The sequence below is a fragment of the Theobroma umbraticum genome, unplaced genomic scaffold (assembly GCF_002168275.2).
Source record: "Theobroma umbraticum cultivar Fairchild unplaced genomic scaffold, ASM216827v3 scaffold_12.1, whole genome shotgun sequence".
NCBI classification, from domain to species: Eukaryota; Viridiplantae; Streptophyta; class Magnoliopsida; order Malvales; family Malvaceae; genus Theobroma; species Theobroma umbraticum.
In genome coordinates this window covers 3,265,842-3,286,590 of record NW_018397269.1, presented here as the reverse complement: position 1 = coordinate 3,286,590, position 20,749 = coordinate 3,265,842, and the positions used below count along the sequence as shown (strand labels likewise).

The 20,749-nt window shown below is 31.2% G+C and overlaps 1 long non-coding RNA gene across 2 annotated transcripts; it reads left to right on the top strand.

Moving 5' to 3' along the window:
* The first annotated feature begins 10,887 nt into the window (after positions 1 to 10,887).
* LOC110426085 (uncharacterized) lies at positions 10,888 to 16,766 on the top strand. Of its 2 annotated transcripts, none has more exons than XR_002446097.1 (3): positions 10,888 to 11,279; positions 13,929 to 14,122; positions 16,276 to 16,766. It is a non-coding gene; the product is annotated as an uncharacterized LOC110426085 (long non-coding RNA). The 2 variants fall into 2 exon arrangements; XR_002446096.1 differs by having other exon boundaries at positions 10,888 to 11,284.
* The last annotated feature ends 3,983 nt before the right edge of the window (positions 16,767 to 20,749 follow it).

The window sequence follows — 20,749 nt, the reverse complement described above, 5'->3', positions numbered from 1 at the left end:
CTGCTTAGATTTAATTCAATATGCGAATATAAAAATAAAAAGAATATAAAGAGAATGAATATGAAATGAAAAACATATCGAATTAACAAGATTTTAATCAATAATTGAATATGTAATTAGAAGCGCCTCCAAATCTTCTTCGAGTTAAGGTAAATCTAAAAATAGAAACCTTCATGCAATTATTTTCCTTTCTTTATTTATATTTAATTCCATTTATGTATATAACTAAAACTAAAATATTTGCCCCTCGTCTTTGTTATCAAGAGAATATGCCCTTGGTAATGCTTGATTAAAAAGGAAAATAATCTCATTACCAAAATTTTTTAATATATATATAATCTGATTAGAAAAATATCTCTTAGATATCAGTCACGATGATTTAGAATTCTAGCACAAATATACTTTTCCTTTTGAGTTTTTCATTTCTTTAGTTATGAAAGAGGCTTATATATGCATTTCTACTTTCATGCATAAAAGGAACAAAAACACTCATAATTTGGTTCCTTTTTTTTTCACAATGACATGGACTATATATAAGAATTAATTAGAAGCAAATCTCCATTTTGCCCTTATTCGATCAATATGATTAAATTTAAAATCTTTTATATAATATAAAAGACTTAAAACAATTAAATTGTTAATATATTTCAAAAGCAATATTTACAAGTGCTAAAGATGAGGCGATAATGTATATGATTTCATTTTGGTAATGTTTCATAAAAGAGGAAGAAAATCTCATTGTCAAAATTCCATGTTAAAGAGTTAGAACAGAAAATGGAAGGCTTTGTTTAAATTTCAAAATGTTAAAGGGAATAATATCTCCTATGTTAAATGATGGATAAATATTTCATTAAGACTTAGTGTCATGAATCTTACATCAGTAAGGGATGAGATGACCTGTTTATAAGCAATGACCTTCCTTTACTTTGCTTGAAAAGCTTGTGGTCTTGTTAATAAAATTGTACCCAAAGTGCCATTTGAAATCCCTAGCCAAGGAGAGTTAAAGACTTTTAATGACATCAAAAGTTTAGCTACATAGTATAGCATTGAACAATTTTGACCAAGTGCCACTTATTAAAATCTGTGGCACCATTGCACTCTCAAAACCAAAATATAACAAAAAACGACCCTATGTGGTGAAGACTAAACCCTATCAGTAATCTTAAAAGAACCCCTCCTAGTCGCAAACATGAAGAAAAATCCTCGTGACCCTTTAACGTATTCATTAAAACACAAATACCAAACTCACAAACCAGATCTAAATCAACCTACACCATAAGTCCAAGCACAAAGCGCAAAACTCCAAAATTTTATCTACTCTCTTGATCTCTAGCATTGAAGATAAGAAATCAACTTCCATCCTCAAGCAACTCAAGGTAATTGACAACCAAACCAACTCGCAAGAGTTAGATGAACTCCATTCCACCTTCACTGTTTGCATCAAGCGCCTTTACAGATCCTCACCTGGTCTGCTTAATAAACATGTTTCTTTTGTTGAAAATGAGGACTCATGACCAATTGGTATCAAATTATAATTAAATAGTATTAGAAAGCGCCATCCTTGAATTAAATATGCTCTAATTTGCTTTGATTCAAGTTTACGGCAAAAATGCCTAAATAATTACCCATCGATTTTTGAGCCTTATGAGTCATCAATTGAAACTTGTTCAGACTACATTTGGTGAATCCACCATGATTTACAACACTGGAAGAGTTCAAAAATTACAAAAAACATGATTGAAAAAGGAAAACCAAGTGTAAAACTAGACTAATGATTGTCGAAGGCGAAGTCTATATGGAGAAGGATGGCGAGCCTTATGAAACTAGGGATTGTTTACGATATGGGGCATTTTGCAACTTTTAAAGTTTTACCCTGGAAAGCTACCAGACTTGGACCTTTTGTTTTATACTAGAGACTCGACGAGGATTAAGAAAGGGAACTACCAAGGACCTAATGTTTTAATCACCATCGCCATTGTTTAATTATTATGGAGAGGAGGAAGCATTCCACAAAAATTTACCATCCTTAGAAGGTTTGGTCAGCGAACACAATGTTGAATGCTTCCTCTTTTCCACAATAATGAACCAATAGCTTTGCTGATATAGCTCTACGTCTTTGGTAGTTCCCTTTGTTGATCCTCGTCAAGTCTCTAATATAGAACAAAAGGTCCAAATCTAGTAGCTTTCTAAATTAAAACTTTAAAAGTTGCAAAATGCCCTATATCGTAAACAATTCCCTATTTTCATAAGGCTTGCTGTGCTTCTTTGTATAGACCTCGCCCTTAATAATCAGTAGACTAAGTTCTGCACCAGGTTTCCCTTTTTCAATCATGTCTTTTGTAATTCTCGAATTCTTCTAATGTTGTAAATCATGATGGATCCATAAGAAACAGTCCAGACAAGTTTTGTTTGGCGATTCATCAAGCTCAAAAACCACTAGATAATTGTTTGGGCATTTTTACCACAAATATGAAATAGAGCAGTTTAGAGTATATTCAATTCTTGGATAGTGCTTTCTAGTACTACTCTCTCATAATCTGATACCACTTGGTCATGGGCCTACGTTTTCAATAAAAAAACATAATCTGAACATGCAAATGAAACCTCCTGTTAATTATTTTTCTTTCTTCACTTAGATTTAATTCAATATATAATATAAAAATATAAAAATATAAAGAGAATGAATAAAAAAGAAACACATACTGGATTAACAAGATTTTCTTCGATATAATTGAATCGGCAATTAGAAACGCCTCCAAATCCTCGATCTAAAGTCGTCTATAGAACGAAAGGTTTTTTTTTTTAAGAACTACCGAATAAAGTGTACTAAGGTCTAGAAGGAGTCTGTTGACTCCTTTGTTTCTCTTTCTTGGCTTATGTTGGTTTCGATTCCATGGTGTGATTTAGCTTCTCCCATCCGATATATAAGGTGATATTTTTAAATAGAAATAAGTCAAGATTTGGTAATATCAAGAAGAAAATCTCATTGCCAAATCCTGCATTAAAGTGTCAAAAACCAAATATAGAAAACATTGTCATGGTTGATCAGATTTTGATGTGTTTTTGCTTCATTCCAAGTAGGAGCCAAAACATGAGTTTCTTCCCTTGAAGTCTTAATGAAATATTTATCCTTTTAACATTTTGAAATTTAGACAAAGCTTTCCATTTTTGGTTCTAATACTTTAACACAAGATTTTGATAATGATATTTTCTTCCTCTGTTATCAAACATTACCAAAATAAAATCGTATATATCATCGCCTGATCCTTAGTACTTTTAAATATTTATTTGAAGTATATTAACTAATTTAATTGTTTTGACTTTATATTATATATTAAAGATTTTAAATTTAATCATATTAAATTTTATTATAAAGGATGATCGAATAAGGAAAAAATGGAGAGTTGTTTCTAATTAATTCCTATATATAGTCCATATCATTGTGAAAAAAAAAACAGAGCCAAATTATGAGTGTTTTTGTTCCTTGTATGCATGAAAGTAAAAATGCATATATAAGCTTTCTTCATAATTTAAGAAATGAAAAACCAAAAGTAAAATTATATTTGCGCTAGAATTCCACATTATCTGGAGTGATATTTGACAAACTTTTTTTAATCAAATTATATAAATATATATAGAATTAAAAAAATGGCAATGAGATTGTTTTCCTTTTTTAATTGAACATTACCAAGGGTTGCTTCTCTTGATAACAAAAGAGGGCAAAAGATTTTAGTTTTACAAAATAAAATAAAAGTAAAACAAAACATTTAACTTGGCCTCCTAAAATATTATGAAACTTATACTTACTAGCTAAGCTTAGCATATAAATTCTAACCCAATATGTTAAGTCTATTAATTTTTTTAAAAGAAAAAATAAGAGTGATTCTACTAACCCATATTCACTAAGTGTTAATATAAATCTAAGCCTATTATAGCATGTTATATCTTAATAGTCTAGCCTAATAGCCTAATATGTCAACTAACAGTTGAATAGGCAAATAGAAAATAAAAAGAAAGCTTTCTCAAGAAGCTACTCATTTCATGCAGAACACACAAAATAAGGAGGCATTTCATTTGAATTGGAAAAATTGCTTTCTTTTCCACTTGCACGCAAATAATGAGAGAGACTCCTTCCATAGTTCCATTTAGCTATCAAGAAAACAAGAAACAAATTGTCAAACTCCATTCCATCTTCTACGTGAGTTGTACTCTTGTGCATTACTTGTAAAAAGGTAATCTTTTAAAGTCAATGGCTATTGATTATAATATTTTTTTTTTTGAAAAATAGTAAAATTGTAAAAAATATTTCATTATGTCATATAGTCAATAGTTATTTCTATGATCCAAATAGCTATTATACTTCAATATTCTTGAATGTTTACAAAACTATTGAAAGTTATTATCTATATTAGCATTTTTCTTTTGCTCTTAATAGAATATACTTAGCAAATTTGCAACGCTTAAATTTTGATTGTGGCCAGATTTTTAAAATGATTTTAAAAGTGTTTTCAAACTCAAATATAAATCTTTTTGAAAAGACATAGATTTAGTGGGAGCTTTACTTGAGAAAAATGTTTTAAAATCTAGACCATAATTTCAGGGCAAGTTTTCTTCAATGAGCAAATTTAAGTCTTAATCTGGTCATTTTAAAATAAGAATAAAGCTAACAATCTCTCTCTTTTTGATATGACAAAATTAAGAGTTAAATTTTCTTATTGAAGAAAACTCCCCTTAAAATTATGCTCAATATTTCAAAACTTTTTTCTCAAGTAAAGCTCCTTTTGAATCTGTGCCTTTTCAAAAAGATCTACATTTGAGTTTAAAAGCACTTTTGAAATCATTTTGAAAATTCCAACCATAATAAAAAGTTAAGCATTGCAAATTTACTCATAATATGTCTCTCCCTTTTTGTTATATTAAAAAGGAATAGAAAATAGACTATAAGAATATAAAACTCATAGAGACATCATATCATCATTATTAGCAAGAGTTAAACAAGAGATTTACGACAATTACTTACATATGGCCAGTTAAAAATGTCAATCAATATTTAAAAGCATATCTCATGCGTTATAGATATCAGGAAACATGTGGATGAATGTATGTAAATAGAAATGTAGAAGTCATCCAATAAAGTTAAGAATTCGGATGTTCCAAAAATTACAAAAAATGTGTTCCAAAAATTAATACATGTCTCTAGTTGATTATCTTGAGGATTAATTATTTAAATCAAATGTCTTCTTAAGCTGACTCATCTTCTTCTTATGCTCTTCTTTTTCATGTAGTAGCTTTTTGATTTAACTGTCAAAGTAGTTATCCATTTCTACAATCAAGAAATCCATGGTGTTTTGTGAACGAGGATTTTCAATGTTAATGAATTTCTTGTTATTAGTTATTTTAGCTTCTTTCCATTCAAGAACTTGTGCAGGTGTCACATTCTTAGGATACCATTTCTTTTTAACTCAGTGGTATTCAAACTTCTTTATTTCTTCTTTAATGGTCTACCAACTTCCACATCTGATCATCCAGTCGGCATTACTGCCAACCTCAAGTGCATCCATCAATTGACTAATCACCATTCTTTAAGAATACAATAACCCAAGTTGATTTGCTTGTTGTGTTTGATGTTATGCATTAAGAACAAATTGTCACTTTTCACATATGTATATGCTCTTCCACTTGGTTTTAAAAACCAACACAAAATTAAGTGTAAAATTCTATCATAAAAGCTTAGATAGTTTACATTGAAAGGATCTAATGGTGTTAGTGGAGAGAAGATGAAAAACTCATTTCCTAAATCAGCCTCATTGATTCCACTATGTAGACTCTTCAGATCTATTCCAAAATTAGGAACTCTCAAGACATGATTAATTGCTAGTAGAGAAATACCTATTTCTATTCCCTACGTGACCCAGGAAGTGTATGCTTTTCCTTCATTGTCAGTGAAAGTAGTGCCAACATTTGAGTAGAAAACCTTGACTAAATTTTCATAATAGGATCTACTCATTTCTAAAACTATCAACCAACCCTATTCTCTGAGATTCTCTAAATATGGAAATTCTAGTATACTCAAGTAATCAAAATCAATTGGTTGGTCAAGAATCACTTGATGATACCTTTGTCTTTGTTCATGACTATTGAAGCTCTTCCTAAAACCATGATTAGACCTTGATGATGATTCTCCTCGTTGGTTTATAGTAACGTTTTCATGCCTTATTATCATGACTAGTGATTTTTTTGATGAACAAGTTTTGGTGAATAGAAATGGGAGAGTTTCACAGTAGACTTGCAGTAAAGTTATGAGAGATAACCAAACTAATAATATTTCTTATAATCTTATAAGAAAAGCTGTTTGTCCTTTTACCTTCCTTCTTCAAAGTTTTAACATTCCTTAAATGGATGTTATCACTTTGATTTGTACATTTATTTTATTTGACTATTGTGTTTTTAATCTCTAACATTTTCAATGATAGTCATTAAGACACTAAATTCAACCTAAATACTTTGCCTTTATGCCTAGGAGTGAGAAAAAGTTGGATGACTTCTTATAGTGAATGCATGCATTTTATGTCATGATAGAACATTCAAGATAGAGTTCTTTCAAAAAGTTGTGCTTGAAGAATCGATTCTTCAACATAAAGATATCAATTTTAAACATTTTTGTTTTCCTTCTTCTTACCTTGATTTGCCTACAACATAAATTCTCACTTGTTTTTTAGTATCCAAAATTTCTTTGGATCTTTTTGCTAGTAAAACAAAAACTTTGAAACTCTATAATGACTTAGAATAAGAATTTAATTGCTTCACTCTTGAAGCTCAATCAATCAATTTTATTTTATAATTTTCAAGAGCATTTTTTAGTTTTTCATTTTCATTTATTGCATCATTTAGATTCATCTTACATATTTTAAAATCAATTTTTTATTTTTTATTTTCTCTTTCTAATTCAAGTTTTGGAAAATTCATTTTCAACATTAAGATTTGAAATATTTTCTTCATTTTCCAAATTTATTCTCTCATATGTATGAAATAATTCATCAAAAAACTCTTTAAATTCTTCAATAGTGTATTTAAACATACCATCAAATAGATATTTTACCTTCTCTTCCTAATTCAAGAATGAAAAGCTTGCTTCATCACTTTGTTGTGAGGATTGAATCTTAATTGACTCATTACCACTGCTTGTACAGTTATTTTCTTCTAGCTCCTCTTCTTCATATATTTCTTCTAGTCTTTCCCATACTTTTAGTTTGCACTATTGCATGAAGAAACTTTGTTGTATTCTTTGCTTCCAAGTGCAAAAAGGAGAAAATGCATGGCTTTGGCATTAAGTTCCAATGTGTCTAAGTGACTTGCATTCCATTCATTTAATTCTCTAATTAACTTGCATAAGCCATCTCTGATTATTCTCCGAACTTCATAATCATTCGCTTGGATAAATTGTTTTATCTGATTTTTCAATTGGGATAGTCTTTGCCATTGAATGTTGGACACTTTGTTGTTGATGTTCCTTTGTTAGGGGTAGAGTCTATATCCATTGGACACTATATTGGCTCTTTATTTTTGACATTGTCGTCATTTTGAAAAACAGGATTTTTGCATTTTCCTTCCTCATCCACAGTTTCTTCTTTGATAATTATTATGTGACCCAAACATTCAGTATCAAGATATTGTGAGTTATCCATTTGCATATCAGAATCTAGAAGATCTTCATTGGGATCATCAATTATCATATAATAAAGGTTGTCTATCTCTTTTTTATTTTCATTTTGTGACTCGTCACTGTCACTCCACTTTGCAACCATGGCTTTTTTTTAGAGTACTTTGAAAAATTCTTCTTAGCATTTGGACATTCATATCTGATATGACCAGATTTCTTGCACTCATAACAAATGACATAATCATTTTCATGATCATCCCCGATATGTTTCCTCTTAGATTTCTTCTTGGTACTTTTCTCTTGAAAAATCTGTTGCTTCCTTGTTTATTTCTTAAAAATCTATTAAATCTTCTGATCAATAATGTTATCTCTTCATCATCCTCATCTTCATCATCACATTCAATATTCTTTTCATTTTCTTCCTTAACTACCTTGAGAGCAATATCTTGTCTCTTTTATTTTTTTTCTAATTTCCTCATTTGTTTATTTCTCATGCCTAAGGGTCATTTCATAAGTAAGCAAAGAACTTAAAAATTCATCTAACTTAAATACATTTAGGTGTTTGGCTTATTCTATGGCAATGACCTTAGGTCTCAAAGACTTTGGTAAGTAGTGAAGGATTTTCTTTACCAACTGTGCATTAAGGAATCCTCTTACCAAAGCCTTAAATCCTTCTATGATCTTTGTGAATTTTTCAATCATCTCTTTGATAGATTCTTCATCCTTCATTTTCAGGAGTTCATAGTTAAGTATCAACATGCATATCTTTGATTCCTTTACTTGACTTATTCCTTCATAACAATTTTCTAATGTGTTTCAAATTTCTTTTATTGAAGAACATATAGCTACCCTATTAAATTCATCATCACTAAAAGCATGCAAAATAACTGTTACAGCTTTGTGATTTAGTTGTATCAACTTTATCCTTATTATCCCATTCAACTGTAGTTTTAACATGTTTCCCACCATAAACAATTTTAGAAGGAACATGAGGTTCATTCAAAATAATATTCCAAAAATCTAGATTAATAGATTATAGAAAGTTTTCAAACCTTATTCTTAAGAAAAGGTAGTTTTCACTTTTAAACATAGGAGGTTGCATCATAGATCGTCTTTCTTTAATGAGGTTTGAGGATGCCATTGCTATTACTTTAAGCTTTTTATTCAGGATCTCTCAAAGGTGGTTAAACTTGCAAAACTTAAGAACTTGTTCTGATATCAATTGTTAGAAACATGAGCTTAAAGTAAAATTATCAAAAGGGAGGTGAATTGGTTGTAAAATAAAAATTTCCCATTTTTCAAAAAGGTAAGAAAATAAAGCAACAAAACAGAATTATGAAATGAATAAGTAAAGAGTAGAAAAATAAAGAGTACTTAATGGGATTTTTATAGAGGTTCAGCTTTCCAATGCCTATATCCTCTTCCTTGATAGCACAAGGAGTTTAAATCTACTATCAGCTTGCTTTTTCAACAGGATCTGCATAACCTTTACAACATGCCTTTTAATAGAACAGTGCATAACCTTTATACATGCCTTTTATCAGAATCAGGTATAACCTTTATCAAGACACTACCTTTTTCAGGTTTAAGCACAACTTTTAGACAAGATGCAGTCTTTTAAAGGATCAGGGAAAACTTTTTTACTTTTTACTTAGAGGTATAACCAATACAATAGTAGATTCTAAAGAATCTTTAACTCAAAACGTTTAAAAAGACTGATAAAGAAATTTAAGATCGGAAAGATTAGAACATTCTCAAAAGATATGAATAATCAAGGGAGGTTTAAGCTCAAGAAACATCAATTAAAGGATAAAAATGTTATCTTTAGGTTCTGATCATGCTCAAAGATAAGATTTTTCTTCTCACAACTTTTTCTCTTGTTTTTCACTCTTTTCTTTTTCAAAGATGATTCAAATTCACTCAAAATCCTTCAAATCCCTATTTTAACATCCTCAAGATAGGTATTTATAGCCTTTGTGATTTCTTGCCTATTCGAGTGAAATTTGAATCACTTCTCGTATGTTTCAACTGGCTTGCACAATTTTGTCACATATATAGAATCGATTTTTTGTTGTTGAGTTGTCGGTTCTTTACAAAGTCTAGAACTTTCTGCCTTTGGGGAATCAATTCTTTTATTTTGAGATGTTGGTTTTTCATAAAGTCTGAGGCTTTCTATCTCTAGAGAATCAATTCTTCTATTTTGAGATGTCAAATCTTCTACAACTAGGTTCAAAGGTGACATCTTTGCAATCATGGAGAATTGATTCTTCTACCTCAAGGTGTCAATTCTTTGACATGATCTGACACGAAAAATTGAATTTGAGCTTAATTTTTAACACTCCAATCTTATCCAATTGTACCATTTCTTTATTGGTCACTAAGATTTTGAATTTTAATTTTGGTGCTTTAAGAACTGATATCTTCTTCGTATAGAATCGATTCTTTCTTCTTTGCATTTCTACCTTCTAGATTTTGTCTCTCTAGAATCAATTCTTTGCCTCTGATGTGTCAATTCTTCATAAATCTTGAAACTTCTTCTTTTCTCAAAATTGATTCTTCACAAAGCTAACATATGCCATTTATAATTTTTTTTTTTAATAATTGTAGAAGAGGAGATTCGAACCTTACTTTTTTTTTTTTATAATTGTAGGAGAGGAGATTCGAACTCTACTCTTTAAATAAAGGATCATGCACCAACCAATGAATCAAATACTTGAGTGCATATATCATTTATAAATTTATTAATTTAATCATTTATTTTTCATGTAAAGAATAAATTAATAATGCTTGAAAATTACGATGGCATCAAAGTTTATTTGGAATCTGTTTCAAATTTTGACGTTTGTTCTTTTATATATAAATATATATATATATAACATCATTATTATTATTAATATATATTTTTTATATATTTAATATCTTATTAATATTATTAATCTTTTATATGAGTACGAATTTGATGATATATAAAGTTTCCGTTGATTGCCAAGTGTCTTTCAATGAAAAAAAGTGTTTGCTGGAAAAAATGTCGACAGACCGGTGTACTAACTATTTTTCAAATAAATGGTGTGCGAAGTTTACTGACTACAAAATTTCATTGATAAAGTAGTTAACTACGGAATTTACCGACCAACGTTGTCGATGAAAGCATCAATCAGTGAAGATATTAAGATGTCGACGGAATTACCGATAGATTTTTTGTCAATAATGCCTTTGCTCATGTGAGATACGTTAGCGACAGATTTACTGACGAAATTTTCATCAGTGTCTTCATTGTTTACATATCTATTGTATTTTCGTTGGTTATTTCATCAGTATTGTTATTTTATATTAAATCTGTCTATAGTTTAAATATTAAGTCTCGATTTGGATTTTCCCCCATTTTTCCCTTTCTCTTTCACTATTGTCTCTCACTACCCCTTCGCATCTGAACCACCGTTGCCTAGTTGTCCTTGATTGATAGCTGTCCTGTCAGATTGAAGAGTCCCCAGTGTCAGCTACCTCCAACCCACCTCCGGTCGGCAATCCGTTTTGCTTCTCCAGATCGGTCGGCCATATTTCCTCTCGCATTCGACCATCTCTCTTCTCCCGTTCGACCTTTCATCCTTCGATAGCCCAAGTAAGGTTGCTAATGATGTAAACCCTTAACCTTTTTTTTTCTTTTGAATTTCATCCTAGAATTTGAATTCCATCCTAGAATTTGTTCCTGGTTTTGTGCCTAATTTGGTTTAAGGATGATGTGTTAAATATTGTTCTATGGCTGCAAAGTTTGTTGAATATTGAATATTGAATATTGAATGTTGGGTATTAGGACGTGAAGGCTTTAGGATTTAGTTTGTTGAATATTGAATAGATTGTTCTACAAATTGTTTAGTTGGGTATTGTTCTGTAGATTGGTTTGAATGAATTGCTATTGTTCAAAAGAAAATGTGTTGATTGTTTTAAGTGTTGGTTTTGATGAAAAATGCAAATATTTAATGTATTTTGGGTTTTGTGGTATAATGCTATATTACATAATATGTTTAATATAAGTTTGAAGTATTTAGGGAATTGTGTTAAGGTTTTGCTTATCATGTTATGTTTGCAATAGGGTTTAGTATGTAATTAATTAAATAAGTGAGTAAATTAATTAATTTACTAATTACTATTTAGCATGAAATAATTTGGTATATTTTATTAATTAAATAAAATCAATAATTTTGGGTCCTAAACCTTTACGTTCTTTTAATTATTGGTTCGACTATATTTCCTTTCAAGATTTTATTAGAGATAATTGGAGTCAGTTAAAGAATAGAAATAATAAAAGTCTGAAAATTTGGGGCGTTTGAAAAATATTTGACTAATAATAAAAAAGTGGAATAAGGATCGATATGGTGTGGCACCAAAGAGAATTGCGATGTCGGAAGTAGAAATCCCAAATTTGGAGACGGTTTGGCAGTTAAATTGTTTTGATTTTAGTATGAACAAAAGGATCATTTCTAATAAGGCAAAACTATGGGCCTCAAAAAAGAGGAAATTGAAACAATACTCTCGGATTAGATGGGCTTCACAAGGCGATCGAAACACCCATCTTTTTATGCTATGGCCTCTAATAGGAGACGACTGAATAATTTGGGAAGCATTTCACTGGATGGTGACATTGTTGAGGAGCCATGTTTAATTAAAAAGGAAGTCTTGAAACATTTTTAGAACTTATTTTCCAGTAGAAGAACTTTGAAAGTGGCAAACTCACAATGTGGCATTAGGCCCTTAAAAGGGGAACCTACTTTTTCACTAAAAGACCCTTTTCTGGAATCTAAGGTATGGGATATTGTCAAAGAAAGTGATAGTAACAAGGATCTTGGGCCTGATGGTTTTAACTTGAATTTTTTCAAGTCTTAATGGTTTACGATCAAAGGGGATGTCATGGAGTTTGTCTAGAATTTCTATAATACTTGGTGTTTAGGACATGAAGTGAATAAGTGCTTTATCACTTTGATTCCCCAAAAGAAGAATCTTACCTCAATTGGGGACTATAGACTTATCAATTTGGTTGGAAGTATTTATAAACTAATAGCGAAACTGTTGGCTAATAGATCGAGAAAGGTTATTAGGGAGGTTATAGGGGCACATCAATTTGCGTTCATCTCTGGGAGATAGATTCTAAGTTCTGCATTAACAGTCAATGAGTTAGTGGATATTATGAACAAGAACTGTGATGAGAGTTTACTGCTAAAGGTAGATTTTGAGAAGGCTTATAGTAATGTTTGTTGGGATTTCCTAAAGCTTACTATAGAAAAAATGGGATTTGGGTGGAGGTGGTGTAAATAGGTAATGAGTTGTGTGAGAACTGTATCAGTTTTGGTCGTTGTGAATGGGTCATCGACAAAACCAATTATATTGCGAGAGGGTTGCAACAAGGATATCCTCTATCTCCCTTTTTATTCAATCTGGTTGTTAAAGTCTTCAATTGTTTGATGGGGAAGGTGCGAGATATTGGTTTTTGTAAAGGTATGCCAATGGGTAATAAAGGTTTGCACATGACACATTTGCAATTTGCGGATGATACTCTTCTCTTCTGCAAATCGAATCTTGAAGAGCTCCTCAATATGAAACGTGTGTTAAGAAGCTTTCAAATCATGTCTGGCCTTAAGATTAATTTTACGAAAAGTTGTTTATCTGGTGTTGGAGTGGAAATGGAGATTTTGGAGTTATGGGCATCTAAAATACATTGTAAGGTTGGTAATCTTCCGACAACATGTTTGGGCCTTCCATTGGGTGTGAATTTAGCCTTTTTGAAAATATGAAAACCTCTTGTGGATTGAGTGGAGAATAAACTAGAAGGGTGGAAAGCTAAACTTTTATCTCGTAGGGGTAAAGTACCCTTCTGAAATCAGTGATTAATAGTTTACCTATTTACCTCATGTCCTTATTTAAAATTTCACGTGGAATCCAAGATGAGATTGAAAAGCTTCAATGATGTTTTCTTTAGGGAGGTGCAAATGATAACAAAAGGGTGCATTTTATTAGATGGGATATCGTTTGCCGTGAAAAGGAGAAGAGGGGCCTAGGCATGGTCGATCTTGAAACCAAGAATAAAAGTCTCTTAACCAAATGGATATGGAGGTATGGGAATGAAAGAGAGCATCTATGGAGGAAAATTGTGACAGCTAAGACTGATTATGATTTGAATGCCTTATTGCTTAAAGCTATTGTGTCTCGTAATTGCTATAGGGTATGGAAACATATTATATCTCCACTAATGTCTACTAACAAAGTCTTTTTGCAGGTTAAAGCTAATCTAGGAGTGACTATAGAGGATGGAAAATCAATTCATTTTTGGCATGATGCATGGTTGGAGGACTTAGTCTTAAAGTTGGAATTTCCTAGATGTTTTGCATTGGCTCAAAATAAAAATGGTAGACTCTGCGAGTTTTGACAATGGATGGATGAAGAATGGCAATGGCGTATTGAACTTAAAAGGTAATTTTTTGGGTGGGAGTATGAAAAATGGACATAGTTGTAGAGTCACTTAAGAGATTTTACATTGGGAGAAGGACTTAGCAATGTCATTGTTTGGAAAGCTACTCCTAAGGGTATGTTCTCTGCTAAGTCTTTTTGCAAAGTTGTTAGTATGATTCATTCTATTGAAATTGACTTATAGAAAAAGATTTGGTTAGGGTATGCCCCTTCTAGGGTTAAGATATTTGTATGACAATTGATGTGGGAACAAGTAACCGTTAAAACTAAGTTAGTTAAAAGAAATTTGATTTGAGAGGATCAATCGTTGTGTGTCTTATGTAAAAGGCATCCAGAGATTTTCAATCATTTGTTTTTTACTTGTGAAGAGTCTTGGCATTTATTGCGTTTATGGTTCTTAGATTCGGACTTTAGGTGGGTTTTTTTTTTTTAATATCTAGAATTATTTTCTTGCGTGGACTTTTGTGTGTTTCAACAAGGATAAACTGAAAATTTGGACCCTTGCTTTCTATGCAATAACCTAGTCAATTTGGTTATTCAGAAATGATATTTTCTTCAATAGGAAAAGGTAGGATGTCGAGCAGTTGTATGACTTGATTAATTTGAGGATTAGCTATGTGGAGTAAAGCTAAATGGCCTGAATGAAAAGAATCACAAGAAGATATATTCAGAAATCTGAATCTTGTTTCCATAGTTCTATAATCAAAGTTGGTCAAGGGGATTACGTTATGGAAGGCACCTTTGTTGGGTTAGGTCAAATTTAATGTGAATGGTGCTTCAACTAGTAACCCGAGCAATTCAGGAATTAGGAAATTTTGCAAAACCATAAGGATGATAGTATTATTAAATTCTCTAAGTTTGTGGGGATATGTGATGCAAATTTTGCATAAGTTATAGCCATCAAAGAAGCTTTTGTCTTGTTCATTAAGTTCCTAAGGAATTCACAATTAAACCTATACGTAGAGAGTGACTCCAGGAATGCAATGACATGGTTAAATAATCCTTCCAAGGCGCCATGGCGTTGTGGACCGAATATGATACAATTAGGCTATCTTCAAAAGATTATTCATCAACGGAAGGTTACACATATGTTGAGAGAAGCTAATGGTCAAGCAGACTTACTAACTAAAGAAAAAGTTGATAACAGGCAGGCACTAGTTCAATTTTTTAGGACTATTGAATAAGTGAAACGTTGAATGTGATGGGTATACGTTATTGGATAGATGGGACGTGTCTACTGCTTTTATTCAGATAGGAACCAAGTTATGCCTTGACTGGATATCTATTGTAATCAGACAGGTGTTTTTGCTCTAATCTTGGTAATTGTCATTCAGTATTCAAGTTGGACATGATTGGCGGCTTGTTTTCAGTCATTGGATTGATGTTGCTGTTATGGCAGTAAGGATGTTTGGTAGAGTCTATTGCCCACAAGATAATGCTATTAAGAATTCTGGACATGATCTGCAGTCTTACCTAGTCAGGGATTATTTTCTGTTTTGGGTCTTTCCTGCATAGGGTTTTATTTTGCTCTCATTTTTATGTTCTTGTAAATCTAAGTCCAAAGTTTATTTTTAGTTTTGACATATTGGAATAAAATTACGTATTTTTTAAAATAAATAAAATCAATAATTCATTAGCGATGTATTTAATTAAATAACATTTAATAATTTAAAAAGTAATTAAATAAATAGTATTTATTATGTTATTTAATTAAAAACAAATTGTGAAAATTTACCTTGAAACAAACTACTTTTATTAATTAAGTAAAATTCATATTTTATTTGTAATTCTACTATTTAAAAAATATTTTAAATAAAATGAATAATTGCTTAAGGTTGTTATAATTAATTAAATAAGTGACTAAATTAATTAATTTAATAATTACTACGTAACATGAAATAATTTGATTGTAGTTATTAAAATTATATTTATTACTAATTATTTAAATAATGTTATTAATTAAATAAAATCAATAATTTATTATGGATATACTTAAGTAAATAAGTAAAATTTAATAATTTACTGGGTCTATCCTTGGGACCTTGCTTATCATCTCTTAAGATTTGGAAACCTTTTCTTGATAGAGTTGAGGAAAAATTGGAAAAATATTAATTCTCCATTGTTGCTTACTGACAAGTATTTTTTTATTTTTGTAGGTTAAAGCTAATTTGGGAGTTGTCATAGGTGATGGGTCATTAATCTCATTTTGGAATGATGCGTCATGCATGGTTGGAAGATATGATTCTAAAAGTAGAATTCTCAAGATTATTTGCATTAGCAATGAATAAGGAAAGAAGATTATGCGAGTATGGTCAATGGACAGATGATGGTTGGCAATGGCAAATCGAACTTAGAAGGTAACTTTTTTGACGGAAATTCGAGCATTGAACACTATTGTGGAGCTATTTAAAGGAATGTACATTGGGTGAGGGATTCAAGGATGGAATCATATAGAAAGCTATGCCTTGTGGTATGTCTCCTTCCTAGTCATTTTGTAAAATTGCTAGCAATTCGTGATGAACTCTGGAAAAGAATATGGCTTGGTTATGCTCCATATAAAGTTGAAATATTTGAACGGCAATTGATGTGAGAAAAAATTGCAGTCAAAATGGAGTTGGTGAAAAGAAATTTAATTAATGTTGATCAAGCAATTTGTGTTTTATGCAACAATGACTCTGAAACTATTTCCCATCTTTTCTTTTCATGCCATGAAATGTAGAGGTTGCGCAATATATAGTTCTCTAATTAGGGTGTTTATTGGGTGTCCTAAAAAATTTTTCCTAGCATGGAGAGATATTGGGATGAATGACGGTAAAAGGAAATTTTAGTTGTTTGCGTCTTACGCTATAACCTAGTTCGTTTGGTTATTTCGATACGATATTGTTTCTAATGGGAAAACTTGAGACATTAGACTGATTTATGACTTGATTAAACTTCAAATCGTAGTTTGGAGTAAAGTTAAAGTGGCCAAAGTTAATAATTTTAGTGGATGATGTGTTTAGAAACCCAACTTTAGTTTGGCCAATTCAGAAACTGGAAAAAATAAGTAAACAAATTATATGTTTGAAACCTTAAACAGAATGGGTTAAATTTAATGTTGGTGGAGTTTCAGTTGACAATCCGAAGAAGGTAGGAATTGGAGGAGTTTTAAGGGATGGTCAGGGTAAAATCATTATGAAATTCTCAAAGCAACTACATTTATTAATAAACTAAAATTCATATTTTATTTATTAATTTACTAATTACGATTTAACATGAAATTATTTGATTATTGTTATTGAATTGACATTTTATTACTAACTAATTTATTAATTTTATTAATTAAACAAAATCAACAATTTATTACGGATGTATTTAATTAAATAAGTAATATTTAATAATTTAAAAGGCAATTAGAACAAGGTTGGATTCATTCTCTTTTGAATTTGAAATCATTGAAGTAGTAGTGATCTTTCCTTTAACGTGGGATACATGATTATTCACTTGAGCAATTTAGGATTGCAAATATATGAATTAATGGGGTGGACAAAAGTGTCAGTAATAGACGTGGGTAGAGGACCATGTTAATTAATTAAATACGTAATTTTGAAAATTTAAAAATAACTACTTTTATTAATTAACTAAAATTAACATTTGGAAATGGAATTCTAGTTTTTTAAAAAGATTTTAAATAAAATGAATAATTTATTAAGCTTGTAATGATTAATTAAATAAGTGACTAAATTAATTAATTTACTAATTACTATGTAACATGAAATAATTTGATTATATTTATTAAATTTATATTAAAAAGATTCATGTATTAGTAATTTATCAATTACATAAATTAGTAAATTTAGTAAAATTTAAAATTATGTAAATTAATTAAGATTTTATTAAATTAATTATATAATATTATATATTTGATAATTCTAGTACTTAAATTGGTTTTTGTTTTTAATTAATATTTTTGTTAATATCTACTAATAGGCAATATCATATGTCTGTTATAATATTTTTTTTCTCAAAAAGGAATGAGATAAGAGTTTGATATAATCTCGAGTCGATTCAAGTGGATTTCTTAAAACAAAATTTATGAATGGCATAGATGAATTTATTTCATTTGCATTCGATCAACCAATATATATGACTAAGAATAAGATCAGATGTTCTTATTCTTGATGTATAAATAACAAGTGCTTAGTTGCTGATAAGGTTTGAGAACTCCTATTTCGTAAAGGGTTTACTAATGCGTACACAATATAGGATGCACATGGTGAATCATTCCATGCAAAAAAATCATCACGATATTTTGTTGATGAGTAGAATGAAGTAGTTAATGAGGTCAAAGTAGAATATTCATATGCTAAAATAGTTATGGATGCTTTACGATTGGAGTTTCAATTCAATGATGAGACTCAAAATGAGCCGGTCTTTCCCAAAGATCCAAATTTGGATGTTGCATCCTACTTTTCATTGTTAAATGATGCTGATGCAATTTTGTGAGACAGATGCAATAACACACAAAACTATCAACTATGTCCTAATTACTGAATGTGAAGTTAGAGTTTAACATGAGTAAGGCATGATTTAATCATCTAATGCATCTAGTGAGGAAGATGTTGCCATTGGATGAATCATTATCAAAAAACTTCTATAAAATAAAGACACACTTGAAAGAACCTATGCTTGGCTATTAGAAAATTCATACATGTAAGAATTATTGCATGTTGTTTTATAATGAATATTCCAAGTTGTCTTATTTTATATGTTGTGGTCATTCTTGGTATAAACCGAATAAATCATGGAGAAAAAAAGAGAAAATTTTTCTTATAAGATTTTGTGATACTTTCCATTAACACCAAGAATGTAGTGGCTATATATGTCAACAAAAACTACAGAATACATGACATGACATTTCACACACCAATCAAATGATGGAGTGCTTAGGCATCTAGTTTATGGTGAGGCTTGGCAACACTTTAATCTCACACATCAGTATTTTTCCGTTGAGCCTCACAATGTTAGACTCGTTTTATGTTTAAATGGTTTCAATCCTTTCAGACTGATAATGAAATCGTATTCTATTTGGCCGGTAATGCTTACGGTCTATAACTTTCCACTAAGTATGGTTATCCCGGAGAGGACTAGTCTCGGATAGAACATTGATGTGTTCCTCCAACCTTTGATGGATGAGTTAAAAATTTTATGGGATGAAGGTGTGGTCACATACAATGCCTTTACTCACCAAAATTTTATTCTATGAGCAGCATTCCTATGGACCATTAATGACTTTTTTGCATATGGTATATTGTCTAAGTGTTGTAGAACCTTAAGTGCTACCATTTTACTTACAACCAATTGGTGATAAAAAGGGCACATACTTTAGCCTTATAGTGCATTCAGCATACACAAGCGCCCAACAATCTCCCTTTAGCAATTGCTTCCGTTGGGAATGGAACTTATTAGACTTGTCAAAATGGGCTTGGCCCATGGGGTTAGCCCATTTTTTATTAAATATGGGGTAGGGTGGGCTTGAAAATTTAGACACATATTAGAACTGAGCCTAAATGGGTTGGCCCGTTTGATTAGGGGGCTGACCAAGGTTGGTACGGGTTAGCCCTATGGGCCAAAAAAAAATTAAGCCTAAACCATGTAAAGAGTAACAGCCTAAGTCCTAACTAGTTAACCCCATGTCCCCATCTGTTCTGGCCTTCTTTCTTTCATGGTGAGAGTCGACTTTTGCAAGCTGCAGCTGCTTTCTCAGTTCTCGGCTTCTCGCCTTCTCAATTTCATTTCTTACTCCCTATCCGGCATCCGGTCATCCTCATCGGCCATCGGCATCGCCTAATTTCTCACTTCTCACCTTCAACTAATCACCACTCCAACACTTCCCATCGACATCGCAGATCGCACCTTCAAAGTCTCTGTTTCGTTTTGCCCAGTTTCATTTCTCACCTTCAACCGGTCACCACTTCTGGCCTCCGGCACTCCCTATCGGCTAGCTACCTGCCTAGTGCCTACCTCTTCTCACTGCTCTGTGCGTTTGAGTCTTCTTCTACTCGACCCACCTCTTTTGATTTGCTGGAGAGCGAGCAGCGGAGGCTTCATGGCTTTCAACTTTGGAGATCGATTCCTCCTCACCTCTGCTGGCAACATATCTCCTCAGATTTGCTTATCTCATCGAGGCTAGGTTGGCATCTCTCCTCCGGCAACTCAAGTAAAACTCCAATATGCTTTTCTTTTCTTTTCTTAGTTGTTTCAACTTTTGTGATGTGTTGCTGGACATATGGAAGTCTTATGATAAAAAATATATCGACATTTGTAGCAGTTATTTTATTGAACTAAGATATTCTGTGCAAGAGTTCTGAACTTTGTTATTGTTGCTGCGTGAAATCATGCTCGGTGTAGAACTCAAGTTATTTATTTCGTTCATGTTTCCACCGAATGTTTCACTAGCACAATTGATGGCAAAGGTAACCCGTAGTAGTCTTGAAATCTTAATATATCTCTCTTATCATAAATGGTTTAATTCTCTTGCTAAGCAAGATGACAGAAAAAGGTAAAAGAAAAAAGATATCTTTTTTCCTTTAAATGAATTGCAAATTTTGGTCATTCCAAGATGAACAATATATTAACACTAGAGAATGG